Source organism: Dendrobates tinctorius, unplaced genomic scaffold, assembly GCF_039654945.1.
Source record: "Dendrobates tinctorius isolate UK_male_01 unplaced genomic scaffold, ASM3965494v1 ptg000011l, whole genome shotgun sequence".
Lineage (NCBI taxonomy): Eukaryota > Metazoa > Chordata > Amphibia > Anura > Dendrobatidae > Dendrobates > Dendrobates tinctorius.
The window spans coordinates 10,315,857-10,333,462 of NW_027361679.1; the positions used below are offsets into that span (position 1 = coordinate 10,315,857).

General features: G+C 42.6%; 1 long non-coding RNA gene across 2 annotated transcripts in view; it reads right to left on the bottom strand.

Moving 5' to 3' along the window:
- Positions 1-922: 922 nt before the first annotated feature.
- The window catches only part of LOC141100996 (uncharacterized), a 418,065-nt gene continuing 401,381 nt past the window's right edge, over positions 923-17,606 (bottom strand). Inside the window, exon 6 of one of the 2 annotated variants that reach the window (XR_012234839.1) lies at positions 923-2,196. This is a non-coding gene — a long non-coding RNA (uncharacterized lncRNA). The remainder of the gene's footprint in view (positions 2,197-17,606) is intronic. The other variant, XR_012234840.1, reaches the window with a different exon arrangement.

The window sequence follows — 17,606 nt, forward strand, 5'->3', positions numbered from 1 at the left end:
TTTCATAATATGGAATCTGATAGAGCATCTGATATGTTGTTTTGTTAATTGGAAGTATGTAGATGACTTTTTATGCCATATTGTAGACTCTGAGCTGGTACAAAGTGTTAACATGGCCATATACATAAACCCTTAAAAAAATACTTGTTTCTCAATTTTCACGTTTTAGTGTATTATTTTTCTCTATTCTCAAACAGCTCATAGACTCAAAGCTCATAAGGTCGACTTTGGTTTCTATACTCTTTCTCTAAGGAGATTAAATATATTTAACCAAAATGTCAGTAGTTGTCAACATAATGGATGTTAAAGATTTTTCTTTCTGTTTTATTTTAATGAAATGCCATATGAACAGAATATGAAATTTGATGGATCGTGGTAACAGTGCAATAAAGAGGATAAGATTTCCAGAAAAAGTAATAAAATGTTATGATCCAGGATGCTGTCCGACCTCTGGCTGAGTTGTTTAACGGCACTTACTTATAAGAAGCAAAGTTTTATGCTGTGCAATAAGATCCTCAGCTAGAGGCTCCGTATCTGAGATGCCCTGTGATAACATGTTTCAGATACTGACATGTCTCAAAGAAAGCATTATCTATAGTTCAAGCTCAATAAGCTGGCCATGAAGATACCATCTAATATACAGCTTCACCTAGTGCTGAAAGTAGAGCTGTAGCCTCAATTTGATCATTGTCTACGTGTTTATTCCTTGTTGTCAATGATCATAAGCAAGAAAATATGCTATAAGGACGGCTAACTGCATTGCATTCAATAGCAAGTATTCACTTTTCTAGTTAAGCTTTACTTTAATTAGAGCAACAACATCATTACATTTTACATTGTGCACATTTGCTGTTGCTGATTCCTTTGACATAAACAAGGAGCTCTAAAATAGGAGCACATTGAAATCTGCGAAGGGATACTGATCGACTGCATCTTCGCATTGTCTCCAAGCTTGTCATGCAGGAGGTGAGAGTAAAACATGTTGTACCTTTGTGCTATCAGCATAAGTTATCTGTTCTGACAAGTGTATATAGGAGGGAAGGAGCTCACGGCATGCAGTGCACACAAATGTCTTATCGAAATATAGGACTGAAATAGTAAAAACTGATTTTGTTTTGTTCATTCTTTATTTCCTTTTTATTTCATATATGTATATGATCTATTTCAGATTTATATAGCAGATATTAAAAAAATCACAATTTAAATAGAAGAAAACTATTTTACCCCTTCTCACATCATTGTGGGAGGCAGGGGCGTTGCTAGGGTCAGAAAAGAACAGGTGCCCAAGCCTCGAGGCATAAACTATGCATCCTAACCCTCACCTAAAAAAAGTAACACCACTGTGAACATAATGATAGTTCTCTGAGTACAAATATTGTAATGAAACTTACAGTCCCATCTAAGACCACAGTTACCAGTGATTACATGGGGCAACAGAACCAAACCAAAGTGCAAATGTAAGGGGGTGGAGTGATACTATCTCCTTGCTCTGCCTCCTTTAGTGTTCTTAATGTTTTATTTATAGTAATCTGGTGGTACTGCTACATGTCATGTATTACCACCTAGAATCAATGGTATTGCCACACTGTTATATGTGTTACTATTTGCTGTAAATATGCTGTGTTCCATTGTATAATGCTATGTTTTAGATATGGAAAGTGTAGTGCACCCTTTGGACACTAGAGGGGGGCACTTTAGTATATAGAGCTCTTAGTAGAATAGGGTTAAGTGGAGGAGGGGCTCCCTGGAGATAAGGCTAGGCTAGAAGGAAGTTAGTTCAGACGGGGCCAGGGTGCCCAAAATGTCCACATGGACTATAGGCCCAGGACGGCTCAGCAGCCACACAATGTTAAGTAGCAAAAGTCCAAGTTATCCACAGCTATTGGACATCAGTACAGCGAGCCAGAACAGTAGAGATGATGTGGCGACTCATTGCCTGGGCGGACGCTCTTGGGGCTGGAGTCGGACAGAGTGAGGAACAGAAGGATGCTGTAGCTTCACAGGGAGCAGTGCAGATGGGTAGGATGCTTTTCCAGAGGCAACTAAACCAGGTGGTGGATGATTTCGAGTCTGCGGTGAAACAGACAAATGGAATTGTCATCATGGCAAGGTTATGCCAGGAAGAAGCTGGGAAGCAGTCTAAGATGGTCCAGTCCGGGTACGTGCCGCATAGAAGTGTCAGAAAAGTAGGGCAAGCTGAGGAAGCAAATAAAGATGGATGTGTTATCAATGATGTGCCAACTGTGTATATATTGTATGAAATCATCAGTAACAAAATCATTCAAGTTACTATGGACTGTGTCTCGGTTAATGGGAATTGCCTCAGAAAGGGGCCATCACGCCGAACAGTGGTTTGTACTTTTCTGTGAGGGAAGGCCTGGACACTGATGCTTTAGTGTCTCTGGCCACGGCTATTTTCCTAGCCAACCCTTACACAAAGATACATGCAACAAGGAAAAAAAGTGCATTGCATTGACACTCGTTTCCACTTAATTGTGCATCGTTTTAGCAAAAACCATGAATGTATGGGATGTAATATCAAAGCTAGAGTACGTTCCCACTTACATATTTACATTCTGCTTGTTCTGTTTTTAGGGAATAAGCAGAATTTCTTAAAGAAGTTGCCCATTACTTGGACAACTATACTCACCTCCCTTGCTGGCACAGTTCACGCGTTATCAGCACTTGTTCTCCCCAGGGCTCCCGAGCTGATGTTGTGACACGTAAACCTGGCACCCAATCAGTGTTGGCATCACTGTTTCTGTCTCCTGTCAAATTGAACATGAATAGGAAGTCAGAGATCAGCAGCAACCAGGACTTTCTCTTCACATTCGATTTGTCTGAAGGCAGTGCGGGGACAGTGACAAGAGCACTGATTGGATGATGGGGTCATGTGTCACAACAACTGCATGAGTGCCCCGTGACCACGAGTGCTGACACTGTTGGAATGGCGCCACCATGGGAGGTGAGTATAAGCTTTTTTATTTTATTGGCCTGAAACATTTAGATCAAGAAGGGGTTGTACCAGTAGTGGACAAACGTAAATACAACAGAACCCTGCCCCCCATAATAATCAATGGGGCCATTCTGCTTTCCTTTGCATCAGTCTTAGGTTATGTTTACATGTTCAGTGTTTGGTCATATTTGTAAGCAAAAACCAGGAGTGAGTGAAACATGCAGAAGTAGTGACATGTTTCTATCATACTTTTCCTCTAATTGTTCCACTCCTGATTTTGGCTTACAAATACTGATGTAAAATACTGACCAAATACTGAACATGTGAATGTCACCTAAGGCTACTTTCAGACTTGCGTTATGAGATGCAGCGCAGGGCCGCCACTAAGCTCCGCCCCCAGCCACGCTTCCTCCGGTCAGCTCCACCTATGGGCGCATGACGCTGCATGCGCCTGTCATACCCTATATTTAGCGTTGGGTATGCTAGCCATGCGCTGGTATGCTTTTGCCAGTGCATGCGCCCTTTTGGCACTGCGCTGAGGTGTGCCAAATGCATTTTGCATTTTTGTTCACTCAGCGCAGCGCCAAAAGGGCGCATGCACCGGCAAAAGCATACCAGCGCACGGCCAGCGTACCCAATGCTAAATATAGGGTACGCTGGTCGCATGCAGCATCATGCACCCATAGAAGGAGCTGATCGGAGGAGGCGTGGCCAGGGGCGAAGGTTAGCGGCGGCCCTTCGCTGCACTTCATAACACAAGTCTGAAAGTAGCCTTAGACATTCAATTCATTTTTCTACTTCTAAAAAGAGAACACAGAAACAAAATGTCAGAAAGCGGGTGTGAAGTAGCCTAAGGCCAGTTTCAGATGGCCATACAGACCAATGCCCAGACTGATAGCCACTCTCATGACTTGTACTCAACAGCTTTATATGCATATACAGTATAAGACTGCAGAGTTGGAATCCAGGCATTGTGGTTCATACATGTACTGTGGAATACAGATATCTGAACCTGGCCCAGAGCACACCACTTTTTTTCCTTTTTTTAAGCATTAAGGCTATGTGCCCACGATGCGATTTTTAAGCGTTTTTGCCGCGATTTTCGGCGCGAAAACGTTTAAAAATCGTGTACAAAATGCCCCCCATGCATTCCTATGGCATTCCACACATGCTATGCTAATGCTGCGCTTTTTTCCGCTGCGGAAACGCATCGCGGAAAAAATTGCAGCATGCTCATTCTTTTGTGCTGAATCGCAAAGAATTGCTGTGATTCCGCACCCATAGGAATGCATGAGAATCGCTTACTCCCCGCATGTGGCTATGCCCACCATGCGGGAAGTTAAGCATCTCATGTGTGGTTGGTACCCACGGTGTGGAGGAGAGGAGATTGTCCTCCAGGCCCTGGGTACCATACCCCTGTAAAAAAAAGAATAAAAAATAAAAAATCAGGGTATATTTACCTTCTGACGTCCCGCGCTGCATTCCCGGCCTAGGCGTTCCCAGTAATGCCTTGCGGCAAGGTCATGTGATGACGTAGTCTCGCGTGACTCTAGCGGTCTCTCGAGATCGCTATAGTAGCGCGAGACCAACGTCATCACAGGTCTCGCAAGGCATTACTGGGAACGCTGTGGCCTGGGATGGCAGCGCGGAACGTCGGAAGGTAAATATACCCCGATTTTTTATTTTTTTATCATTTTTAACATTTTATCTTTTACTATTGAGGCCGCATAGGCGGCCTCAATAGTAAAAAGCTGGTCACACTTGTCAAACACTATGTTTGACGAGTGTGACCAACCTGTCAATCACTTTCCAAGCGATGCTTCAAATCGCTTGGAAAGTGCGTGAGAAAATCGCAGCAAAATCGCGAACAGAATCGCAGTAAAATCGCGGTGAAATCGCGTAGAAAAAAAGCACGATTTCTCGGAAGGAGTCCGGTTTTTAGAGTGCGTTTTAAAACGCTACGGGGGTGCATAGCCTAAAGGATCCAAACAATTTGGATTTTTGACATTTTGTTTTCTCATCATCTTATTCTAAGAGCCATAGTGCTATATTTTTAGTTAAATGCCAAATGTTTTTTGCGAGTCAAGTTGTAGTTTTATAAAAAACATAGCCAAAGAAATAAAAGGAACTTTAAAAACTCCAAAATAATTAAATTATAAATATATCAGAAAGGCAACGGTTTTCACTAGCCAAGGTCAGAGAAACTAATGCATTATCAGGATGCAGCAAACCACCTTAATAAAGAAGGTAACACAGGTGCAATATACTGATGTAACAACCACTCTCAACCTACCAGTCAATGAAGGGGGTGATTGTCCAGTATTAGAACTTCACATACATGAAGCTTGCTTGCTGTTAGCTGGTCTCTGTGTTTTACATGTCTGTGACAAGTGCTCCATTGCATGCTTCATGTATGTGCAATTCTAGTATTGGACTATCACCCCCTCCATGAACTGGTAAGTTGAAATCGGTTGTTTTATCAGTAATTTGCACCTGTGTTACCTCCATTATTAAGTTGGCCTGCTGCATCCTGTTTGTGCATTAGTTTCTTTGACCTTGGCTTGTAAATATCGTAGTCTTTATGCTACGTTTATAAGTTGTACAGGGTGGGCCATTTATATGGATACACCTAAATAAAATGGGAATGGTTGGTGATATCAACTTCCTATTTGTGGCACATTAGTATGTGGGAAGGGGGAAACTTTTCCAAATTGGTGGTGACCATGGTGGCCATTTTGAAGTTGACCATTTTGGATCCAACTTTATTTTTTTCAATGAGAAGAGGGTCACGTGACACATCAAACTTATTGAGAACTAGCTGAAGAGCCCGGCGCTGCCCAGGCATAGTAACTAACTGTGGTTAGTTATAACAAATTATAATTATCCTTCATCCCATAGTCCCGTGCCCATATACCCATCATACATATCCACCATCCCATAGGCCCGTGCCCATATACCCATCATACATATCCTCCATCCCATAGGCCCATGCCCATATACCCATCACACATCCTCCATCCCATAGGCCCATGCCCATATACCCATCATACATATCCTCCATCCCATAGTCGAGTGCCCATATACCCATCACACATCCTCCATCCCATAGTCCCATGCCCATATACCCATCATACATATTCTCCATCCCATAGTCCCATGCACATATACCCATCATACATATTCACCATCCCCTAGTTGAGTGCCCATATACCCATCACACATCCTTCATCTCATAGTCCCATGCCCATATACCCATCATACATATCCTCCATCCCATAGTCCCGTGCCCATATACCCATCATACATATCCGCCATCCCATAGTCCAGTGCCCATATACCCATCACACATCCTCCATCCCATAGTCCCATGCCCATATACCCATCATACATATCCTCCATCCCATAGTCCCGTGCCCATATACCCATCATACATATCCGCCATCCCATAGTCCAGTGCCCATATACCCATCACACATCCTCCATCCCATAGTCCCATGCCCATATACCCATCATACATATCCTCCATCCCATAGTACAGTGCCCATATATCCATCACACATCCTCCATCCCATAGTCAACCATTAAGACAACATAATGAGCGGTGGGGCTTGATGACATCAGCGTCGCCATGGCAACCATTGTGACATCATAATGAGGGGTGGGGCTTGATACACACACACTGTTTCCCCAGTATGTAGATAGGGGCATTATGACATCATAATGAGGGGCGGAGCTTGATACATTGACACACACAAACTTTTCCCCATTATGTAGATAGGGGCAAAATTATTTGGTGAATTGGAATGCGCAGGGTTAAAATTTCGCCTCACAACATAGCTTAGGATGCTCTCGGGGTCCAGTCGTGTGACTGTGGCAAATTTTGTGGCTGTAGCTTCGACAGTGCGGATGCCTATCCCGGACATACACACATACATACATACATACATACACACTTTGAGCTTTATATATTAGACTAGCTGAAGAGCCCGGCGCTGCCCGGGCATAGTAACTAACTGTGGTTAGTTACAGAAAATTATAATTATCCTCCATCCCATAGTCCCGTGCCCATATACCCATCATACATATCCACGATCCCATAGGCCCGTGCCCACATACCCATCACACATCCTCCATCCCATAGTCCCATGCCCATATACCCATCATACATATCCTCCATCCCATAGTCCCATGCCCATATACCCATCACACATCCTCCATCCCATAGTCCCATGCCCATATGCCCATAATACATTTTCTCCATCCCATAGTCCCATGCCCATATACCCATCATACATATTCGCTATCCCATAGTCGAGTGCCCATATACCCATCACACATCCTTTATCTCATAGTCCCATGCCCATATACCCATCATACATATCCTCCATCCCATAGTCCTGTGCCCATATACCCATCATACATATCCGCCATCTCATAGGCCCATGCCCATATACCCATCATACATATCCTCCATCCCATAGTCGAGTGCCCATATACCCTTCACACATCCTCCATCCCATAGTCTCGTGCCCATATACATATCCGCCATCCCATAGTCACGTGCCCATATACCCATCATACTTATCCTCCATCCCATAGTCCCGTGCCCATATACCCATCATACATATCCTCCATCCCATAGTCCCGTGCCCATATACCCATCACACATCCTCCATCCCATAGTCCCGTGCCCATATACCCATCATACATATCCTCCATCCCATAGTCCGGTGCCCATATACCCATCACACATCCTTCATCCCATAGTCCCATGCCCATATACCCATCATACATATCCTCCATCCCATAGTCCCATGCCCATATACCCATCACACATCCTGCATCCCATAGTCCCATGCCCATATACCCATAATACATATTCTCCATCCCATAGTCCCATGCCCATATACCCATCATACATATTCACCATCCCATAGTCGAGTGCCCATATACCCTTCACACATCCTCCATCCCATAGTCCCATGCCCATATACCCATCATACATATCCTCCATCCCATAGTCCCATGCCCATATACCCATCACACATCCTCCATCCCATAGTCCCATGCCCATATACCCATAATACATATTCTCCATCCCATAGTCCCATGCCCATATACCCATCATACATATCCTCCATCCCATAGTCCCGTGCCCATATACCCATCATGCATATCCGCCATCTCATAGGCCCGTGCCCATATACCCATCATACATATCCTCCATCCCATAGTCGAGTGCCCATATACCCGTCACACATCCTCCATCCCATAGTCCCGTGCCCATATACATATCCGCCATCCCATAGTCCCGTGCCCATATACCCATCATACAGATCCTCCATCCCATAGTCCCGTGCCCATATACCCATCATACATATCCTCCATCCCATAGTCCCGTGCCCATATACCCATCACACATCCTCCATCCCATAGTCCCGTGCCCATATACCCATCATACATATCCTCTATCCCATAGTCCGGTGCCCATATACTCATCACACATCCTCCATTCCATAGTCAACCATTATGACATCAAAATGAGCGGCGGTGGGGCTTGCAACCTATGTTGACATCAGCGTCGCCATGGCAACCATTGTGACATCATAATGAGGGGCGGGGCTTGACGCGCACACACTGCTTCCCCAGTATGCAAATATGGGCATTATGACATCATAATGAGGGGCGGGGCATGATGCGCACACACTTTTTCCCACAGTATGTAGATTGGGGCAAAATTGTTTGGTGAATTGGAACGTGCGGGGTTAAAATTTCGCCTCACAACAGAGCTTAGGACGCTCTCGGGGTCCAGACGTGTGACTGTGCCAAATTTTGTGGCTGTAGCTGCAACGGTGCGGATGCCTATCCCGGACATACACACATACACACACACACACACACACACACACATACATACACACTTTGAGCTTTATATATTAGATTTCACAAGAAAAGCAATGGTTTTAACATAACTTTATTCTTTCATGAGTTATTTACAAGTTTATGACCACTTATAAAATATGTTCAAAGTGCTGCCCATTGTGTTGGATTGTCAATGAAACCTTCTTCTCCCACTCTTGATACACTGATAGCAACACCGCAGAAGAAATGCTAGCCTCAGGGGGTCTGTCACTGATTCTGAAACTGTTTTTTTGTGACATATTGTACTTCATGTTAGTGGTAAAATTTCTTCGATATAACTTGTGTTTCTTTATAAAAAAACAAATTTGGCAAAAATTTTGCAATTTTCAAACTTTACATTTTTGTATCTTTAAATCAGAGAGTGGTATCACAAAAAAATAGTTAATAAATAACATTTACCCATGTCTACTTTACATCAGCGCAATTTTGGAAACATTATTCTTTTTTGTTAGGACGTTATAAGTGTTAAAAGTTGACCAGCGATTTCTAATTTTTTCAACAAAATTTACAAAACCATTTTTTTACTGACCACCTCACATTTGAAGTGAGTTTGTGGGGTCAATATAACAGAAAATACTCAAAAGTGGCACCATTCTAAAAACTGCAGCCCACAAGGTGTGTAAAACCACATTCAAGAAGTTTATTAACCTTTGAGATGCTTCACGAGAACTAAAGCAATGTGGAAGGAAAAAATGAACATTTCACTTTGAGATGCTTCACGAGAACTAAAGCAATGTGGAAGGAAAAAATGAACATTTCACTTTTTTCACGAAAAATTCACTTTGGAACCAATTTTTTTTATTTTCACAAGGGTATCAGGAGAAAATCAACCACAAAATTTGTTGTGCAATTTCTCCTTAGTACGCCGATACCCCATGTGTGGGGGAAAGTCACTGTTTGCGTGCATTGCAGGGCTCAGAAGGGAGGGACCATCTTTTGAAATGGAAATGGTCTTCCAACAGTCTTGAAGGAGTTCCAAGAGATGCTTAGCAGTTATTGGCCCTTTTGCCTTCACTCTGCGGTCCAGCTCACTCCAAACCATCTCGATTCAGTTCAGGTCTGGTGACTGTGGAGGCCAGGTCATCTGGCATAGCACCCCATCACTCTCGTTCTTGGTCAAATAGCCCTTACACAGCCTGGAGGTGAGTTTGGTGTCATTGTCCTGCTGAAAAATAAATGATGGTCCAACTAAACACAAACCGGATGGAATAGCATGCCGCTGCAAAATGCTGTGGTAGCCATGCTGGTTCTGTATGCCTTCAATTTTGAATAAATCCCCAAAAGTGTCACCAGCAAAGCACCCCCACACCATCACACCTCCTCCTCCATGCTTCACTGTGGGATCCAGGCATGTACAGTCCATCCGTTCACCTTTTCTGCGTCGCACAAAGACACGGTGGTTGGAACCAAAGATCTCAAATTTGGACTCATCACACCAAAGCACAGATTTCCACTGGTCTAATGTCCATTCCTTGTGTTCTTTGATGTCTACTCGCTTTTCTTTACTTAGCTGCATTTTTCTTGCCATAATACGAACTAACAGTCTATTCAGTAGGACTATCAGCTGTGTATCCACCAGACTTCTACACAACACAACTGATGGTCCCAACCCCATTTATAAGGCAAGAAATCCCACTTGTTAAACCTGGTGGTAATGGTGGTTTCCGAAAGGAGCCACCCCTTGGCTGGGTCCTTCCCTGGATGAAGATCTGGCTAGTCCCGTGTTTGAGACTCTTAAATGAGGCTCCACGGACTTTATTTGCATATTCGTATTTCCCAGGGAGCATTGCACTTAGGATTTCACTGATTGAGCGCCTTTGCCGGCTGCCGCAGTGTTTTCTTTGACTGGTCTCCCTGAGGTCAGTGATTTTTTCATGATGTTGGTCTACTAGGCATTGCTCCCACCTAGCCAGAATCCTACTCCACACTGATGAGGGGCAACACCCCGAAACAGCTGTCTGTGGATGGATACCTGGCCTTGGTATTTCCCTTGTCATATCTGTAAACTCGTAAAGAGCTGGATATTGACTTAAAAGGCCACTTAATATGGTGGCAATGGTGGTTTCTGAAAGGAGCCACCCCTTGACTGGGTCCTTCCCTGGAGGAAGATCTGGCTAGTCCCGTGTTTGAGACTCTTAAATGAGGCTCCACGGACTTTATTCACTTATTAAACCGGACAGGGCACACCTGTGAAGTGAAAACCATTTCTGGTGTCTACCTCTTGAAGCTCATCAAGAGAATGCCAAGAGTATGCAAAGCAGTAATCAAAGCAAAAGGTGGCTACTTTGAAAAACCTTGAATATAAGACATATTTTCAGTTGTTTCATACTTTTTTGTTAACCCTCCGTCAGGCGCAATATAGATTCTCCTCAGTTCATGCGCAATGTGCCTGACAAGCACAGGTCAGAAAACCACCTATAGTAGCTACATATTTCAATTTCAGGACTATAGAAGTAGTCAGTGACCTTCATAGGAATGTATTAAAAGAGATTACACCAAATCAGATGCAAAAAAAAACATTTATTAACCATAAACTTATTAAAACTAAAAGTACCACTTTTCGGTAGTACCGCCAAATAGGCTCCAGTTATCTTTACTTAACTATTGCTTAAATATAAAATTATGGAAAAAACTTAAAGGATATTGCACTTAGATGTTACTTAATTATTTTCTACTCATCTTCAGTGGTTTCAATTGCAGCAGAAGCAGCACAGGTACACTTAGAAAAGCAAGGCTGGCAGACGAAAGTTGCATGGGAAAGGCAGATTGATTCTTTTCATATTTTGCAGTCATATTTAGAAAGCCTTCTGAAACCAGATACAAATGAGCAGGTAGTACAACTGCGTCTTTTAGAAGGTGGTAGAGTCGGTGTTTGTTCTGGAACATCCTTGGGACGTCCTTTGTATTTTTATCTTTGCCCAAATAATAAGCTAGATCTGTGTCTGTTTCCTCTGTATCAGTGTCATCACCATCCTGCTCTGTTCCAGAATCAGTGTTACATTCTGCTACCTCATCTTCAGATGAAATGTCACTAGATTCCTCTAAATCCTCAGTTACTGCTGGTTCTTCCTCATCATCTTCTAACAAAAAAATCTTCATTTCTTCTAAATGAAGGGGTTTAGATGAATCATACTGTTTTCTGGCCATTGCAGCAGAAAATCTGAAGCAAGAGAGAAAGAGTATGTGTTAGGGCGCAATGTGCCTTAGAAGCCACCCTCCTTTTGTCTAAGAAAACAGTACTTATGTACACTAACTTAGCATTAATCCTTCATAAAACAAGCTAAATACACAATCGTGATGAATAAAAAAAGAAAATACTAACCTTTCAATTTGTGTTGAAATCAGGCGCAATGTGCCTGAGAAGCCAAAGTGTTGATATCTGCTCACTAGAAGGTCTGCTGAGTCACTGTGATATCAGGTTTCACAGAGCCTGTAGAGTCAGGAGATAACTAGGAGGGGTGGGGTTTTCTGATAAGTGGGCAAGGAGAGAGAAGTGAAACTAATTACTGTGTGCCTGTCAGATCTATTGCGCCTGACGGAGGGTTTATTATATAATTCCACATGTGTTAATTCATAGTTTTGATGCCTTCAGAGTGAATCTACAATTTTCATAGTCATGAAAATATAGAAAACTCTTTGAATGAGAAGGTGTGTCCAAACATTTGGTCTGTACTGTAGATTAAAAAGGGAATTAAGCTAGGTCCGCATTTGCGTATATGTGCGGAGTGCATCATCCGCAACCGCAAACGCATGCAAAAACGCATGCAAATGCATGGCAACGCAGCATTTTTTATCCACATCAGCTTATCCATGATGGCAAAAAAACACAGCGTTTGCATGTGTTTTTGCATGCATTTGCATTTTTTATGCAAATGTGTTCGATAGGAAAATACTTTTCCAGGAGAATTTTCTTGACATAAGCCACACCCAATGGGCATGACTCATGCAAATTCTGTATATAGACCCTTGTACAGATGAAATCCTCAACTTTTGCTGCTGTATTCAGTGTCAAGGTAGATCTTCACATGGAGAGTTTCTATTATAATCTGGATTTTGATGTGAACTTGTTTCTTGCCTTTGCATTTGCTTGTGAACAAGAAAGGTAAAGAGAAAGATGGAGAAGACGTTGTTGACACTTTTGGCAACACCCCATTGTGGAAGTCCAAGAGAACCGTGGAGCCTACCACTCCTTATACATTGAGCTCCGTGATAACCCGGATAAATATTTGGAGTACACAAGGATGTCTCAACAGTAGAGTTGAGCGATACCGTCCGATACTTCAAAGTATCGTATCGGATGGTATCGGCCGATCTTTAAAAAAAGTATCGGTATCGCCGATTCCGATACCGGAAGTCCCATTCAAGTCTATGGGACTTCCGGTATCGGAATAAGAAAAACCCTTTCCTGCCCTTGTACAGCCTCTCTGGGGTCTGTACGGGCCTTTCGGGGGGCTGTGCCGGCCTGCCAGGGGGTCTGTGCAGGCTCCGGTGGTCTGTGCCGGCCTGCCGGTGGTCTGTGCAGGCTCCGGGGGGCTGTGCCGGCCTGCCGGGGGGCTGTGCAGGCTCCGGGGGGCTGTGCCGGCCTGCCGGGGGGCTGTGCCGGCCTGCCGGTGGTCTGTGCAGGCTCCGGGGGTCTGTGCAGGCATCGTCCGATGGGACTACAAGTCCCATCGGGCGATGCCTGCTACCATGACAGTGATTGACACATTAGCCAATGATGGGACAGTAGTAGTCCCATCATCCGGCTAATGTGTTAAATGTAAAAAAAAAAAAAAAAATTACATGCTACATACATACAACATGCATACTACATACATGCTACATTCATACTACATACTACATACATGCGACATTCATACTACATAAATACTACATGCAACATACATACTACATATATACTACATGCATGCTACATACATACTGCATGCTACATACATACCACATATATACTACATATATACTACATGCATGCTACATGCATGCTACATGCTACATACATAACACATATATACTACATGCATGCTACATACATACTACATGCTACATACTACATATATACTACATGCATGCTACATACTACATGCTACATACATACTACATATATACTACATGCATGCTACATACATACTGCATGCTACATGCATGCTACATACATACTACATGCTACATACATACTACATATATACTACATACATACTACATACATACTACATGCATGCTACATACATACCACATACATAACACATATATACTACATGCATGCTACATACATACTACATGCTACATACATACCATATACATACTACATGCATGCTACATACATACTACATGCATGCTACATACAGTACATACTACATGCTACATACATACTACATATATACTACATGCATGCTACATACATACTACATGCTACATACATACTACATATATACTACATGCATGCTACATACTACATGCTACATACATACTACATACATACTACATGCATGCTACATACATACCACATACATAACACATATATACTACATGCATGCTACATACATACTACATGCTACATACATACCATATACATACTACATGCATGCTACATACATACTACATGCATGCTACATACATACTACATGCTACATACATACTACATATATACTACATGCATGCTACATACATACTACATGCTACATACATACTACATATATACTACATGCATGCTACATACTACATGCTACATACATACTACATACATACTACATGCTACATACATACCACATATATACTACATACATACAATACATTCATACAATACATACATAGACATACAGTACATATAACATAGAGTAACATACTTACCAATACTTGTCACATTGTTCCCCGAAGCCATTGTCTTTTCCGGGATAAATATTAACATAACAAACCACAAAAATACTCACCCACGATCCGAAGCAGTCCACGAGTGTGTCCCACGACGATCTTGGGTAGAGAACTGCAGCATCAGCTGTTGCTGCCGTTCTCTACGGGCTGCAGGAATCCAATGACGGAAGGTAGGTATCCTTCCGCACTGTATTCCTCCGCCACTTAAAAAAAAAAAGTCCCTAGTCTCACTTTATGCCATTGCTGTGTGGGAAATTCCCACGCAGCAATGGCATAAAGTGAGACTAGGGACTTTTTTTTTTTAAGTGGCGGAGGAATACAGTGCGGAAGGATACCTACCTTCCGTCATTGGATTCCTGCAGCCCGTAGAGAACGGCAGCATCATCTGATGCTGCAGTTCTCTACCCAAGATCGTCGTGGGACACACTCGTGGACTGCTTCGGATCGTGGGTGAGTATTTTTGTGGTTTGTTATGTTAATATTTATCCCGGAAAAGACAATGGCTTCGGGGAACAATGTGACAAGTATTGGTAAGTATGTTACTCTATGTTATATGTACTGTATGTCTATGTATGTATTGTATGAATGTATTGTATGTATGTAGTATATATGTGGTATGTATGTAGCATGTAGTATGTATGTAGTATGTATGTAGCATGCATGTAGCATGTAGTATGTATGTAGCATGCATGTAGTATATATGTAGTATGTATGTAGCATGCATGTAGTATATATGTAGCATGTATGTAGTATGTATGTGGTATGTATGTAGCATGTAGTATGTATGTAGCATGCATGTAGTATATATGTAGTATGTATGTAGCATGTAGTATGTATGTAGTATGTATGTAGTATGTATGTGGTATGTATGTAGCATGTAGTATGTATGTAGCATGCATGTAGTATATATGTAGTATGTATGTAGCATGTAGTATGTATGTAGTATGTATGTAGTATGTATGTGGTATGTATGTAGCATGTAGTATGTATGTAGCATGCATGTAGTATATATGTAGTATGTATGTAGCATGTAGTATGTATGTAGTATGTATGTAGTATGTATGTGGTATGTATGTAGCATGTAGTATGTATGTAGCATGCATGTAGTATATATGTAGTATGTAGTATGTATGTAGTATGTATGTGGTATGTATGTAGCATGTAGTATGTATGTAGCATGCATGTAGTATGTATGTAGCATGCATGTAGTATGTATGTAGCATGCATGTAGTATGTATGTAGTATGTATGTAGTATGTATGTAGCATGCAGTATGTATGTAGGATGTATGTAGTATGTATGTAGTATATATGTAGTATGTATGTAGCATGTAGTATGTATGTAGCATGCATGTAGTATATATGTAGTATGTATGTAGCATGCATGTAGTATGTATGTAGTATGTATGTAGTATGTATGTAGCATGCAGTATGTATGTAGCATGTATGTAGTATGTATGTAGCATGTAGTATGTATGTAGCATGCATGTAGCATGTATGTATGTAGCATGTAGTATGTATGTAGCATGTAGTATGTATGTAGCATGCATGTAGTATGTATGTAGTATTTTTTTTTTTTTTTTTTTTTTTTTTTTTAACATTTAACACATTAGCCGGATGATGGGACTACTACTGTCCCATCATTGGCTAATGTGTCAATCACTGTCATGGTAGCAGGCATCGCCCGATGGGACTTGTAGTCCCATCGGACGATGCTTGCACAGACCCCCGGACATCAGCACAGCCCCCCGGCAGGCCGGCACAGCCCCCCGGCAGGCCGGTACAGACCCCCACAGGGTGCACAGACCACCGGCAGGCCGGCACAGCCCCCCGGCAGGCCGGTACAGACCCTGGGCAGTCCACACAGCCCCCCGGCAGGCCGGCACAGCCCCCCGGCAGGCCGGCACAGCCCCCCGGCAGGCCGGCAGAGACCCCCGGAAGGCCCGAAATGACGGCGCATCATGATGCGCACACACCGCGCATCATGATGACGTCAGGCCGTCAATCAACTGAACTTCCGATTCCGATGCCGAATTCCGATATTGAAAAAATATCGGAAGTCGGTATCGGAATTCCGATACAGCAAGTATCGGCCGATACCCGATACTTGCGGTATCGGAATGCTCAACACTACTCAACAGAGATTCAGTGATTTTCTGCTACGTGTACAAGGAGCCATCAGCAGACAGGACACACAGCTATGTAGAGCAATTCCTGCTGAGGAACGTCTGCTGGTGACCCTAAGGTACGTAATTTTTAAAAAGAAATGCCTGTCATAAATATTATTGTTTTGCCATGTCCTTTTTTTTTTTCCTTTTTCTGTTCGGCAAAATACCTGTCATAAATAGTATTGTTCTAAAAGCCATGTGCTTAATGTTTTTTCCTTTCTCTTTTCGGCAGATTCCTGGCTACCAGGAGAGAGTTTATCATCGCTCCATTTGGCATTTCCACCCTTTCTGGGATTGTTGTAGACACTTGCTGGGCTTTGTGGGACGTGCTGCATGAGGAATTTATCCCCCTACCCATCCATGAAATCTGGCAGGAAAATGCTGAAAAATTCTGCGAAATTTGTTATTTCCCAACCTGTTTGGGAGCTGTGGATGGCAAACATATTCGAATTACCAAGCCGGCTGGAAGTGGATCTGAGTATTTTAATTATAAAAAATACTCTTCTATTGTGCTCATGGGGACTGCAGCTGTGGACTGTAGATTTATCACCATGGACATTGGATCTTTTGGAAGAGGTAATGACTTACAGACATTCAGAAACTCGGACATGGGCCAACGCTTGTATGTGAATAATTTCAATTTCTCACTGTCACAACCTCTTTCTAACACTGAAGGACCTCCAATGCCATTTGT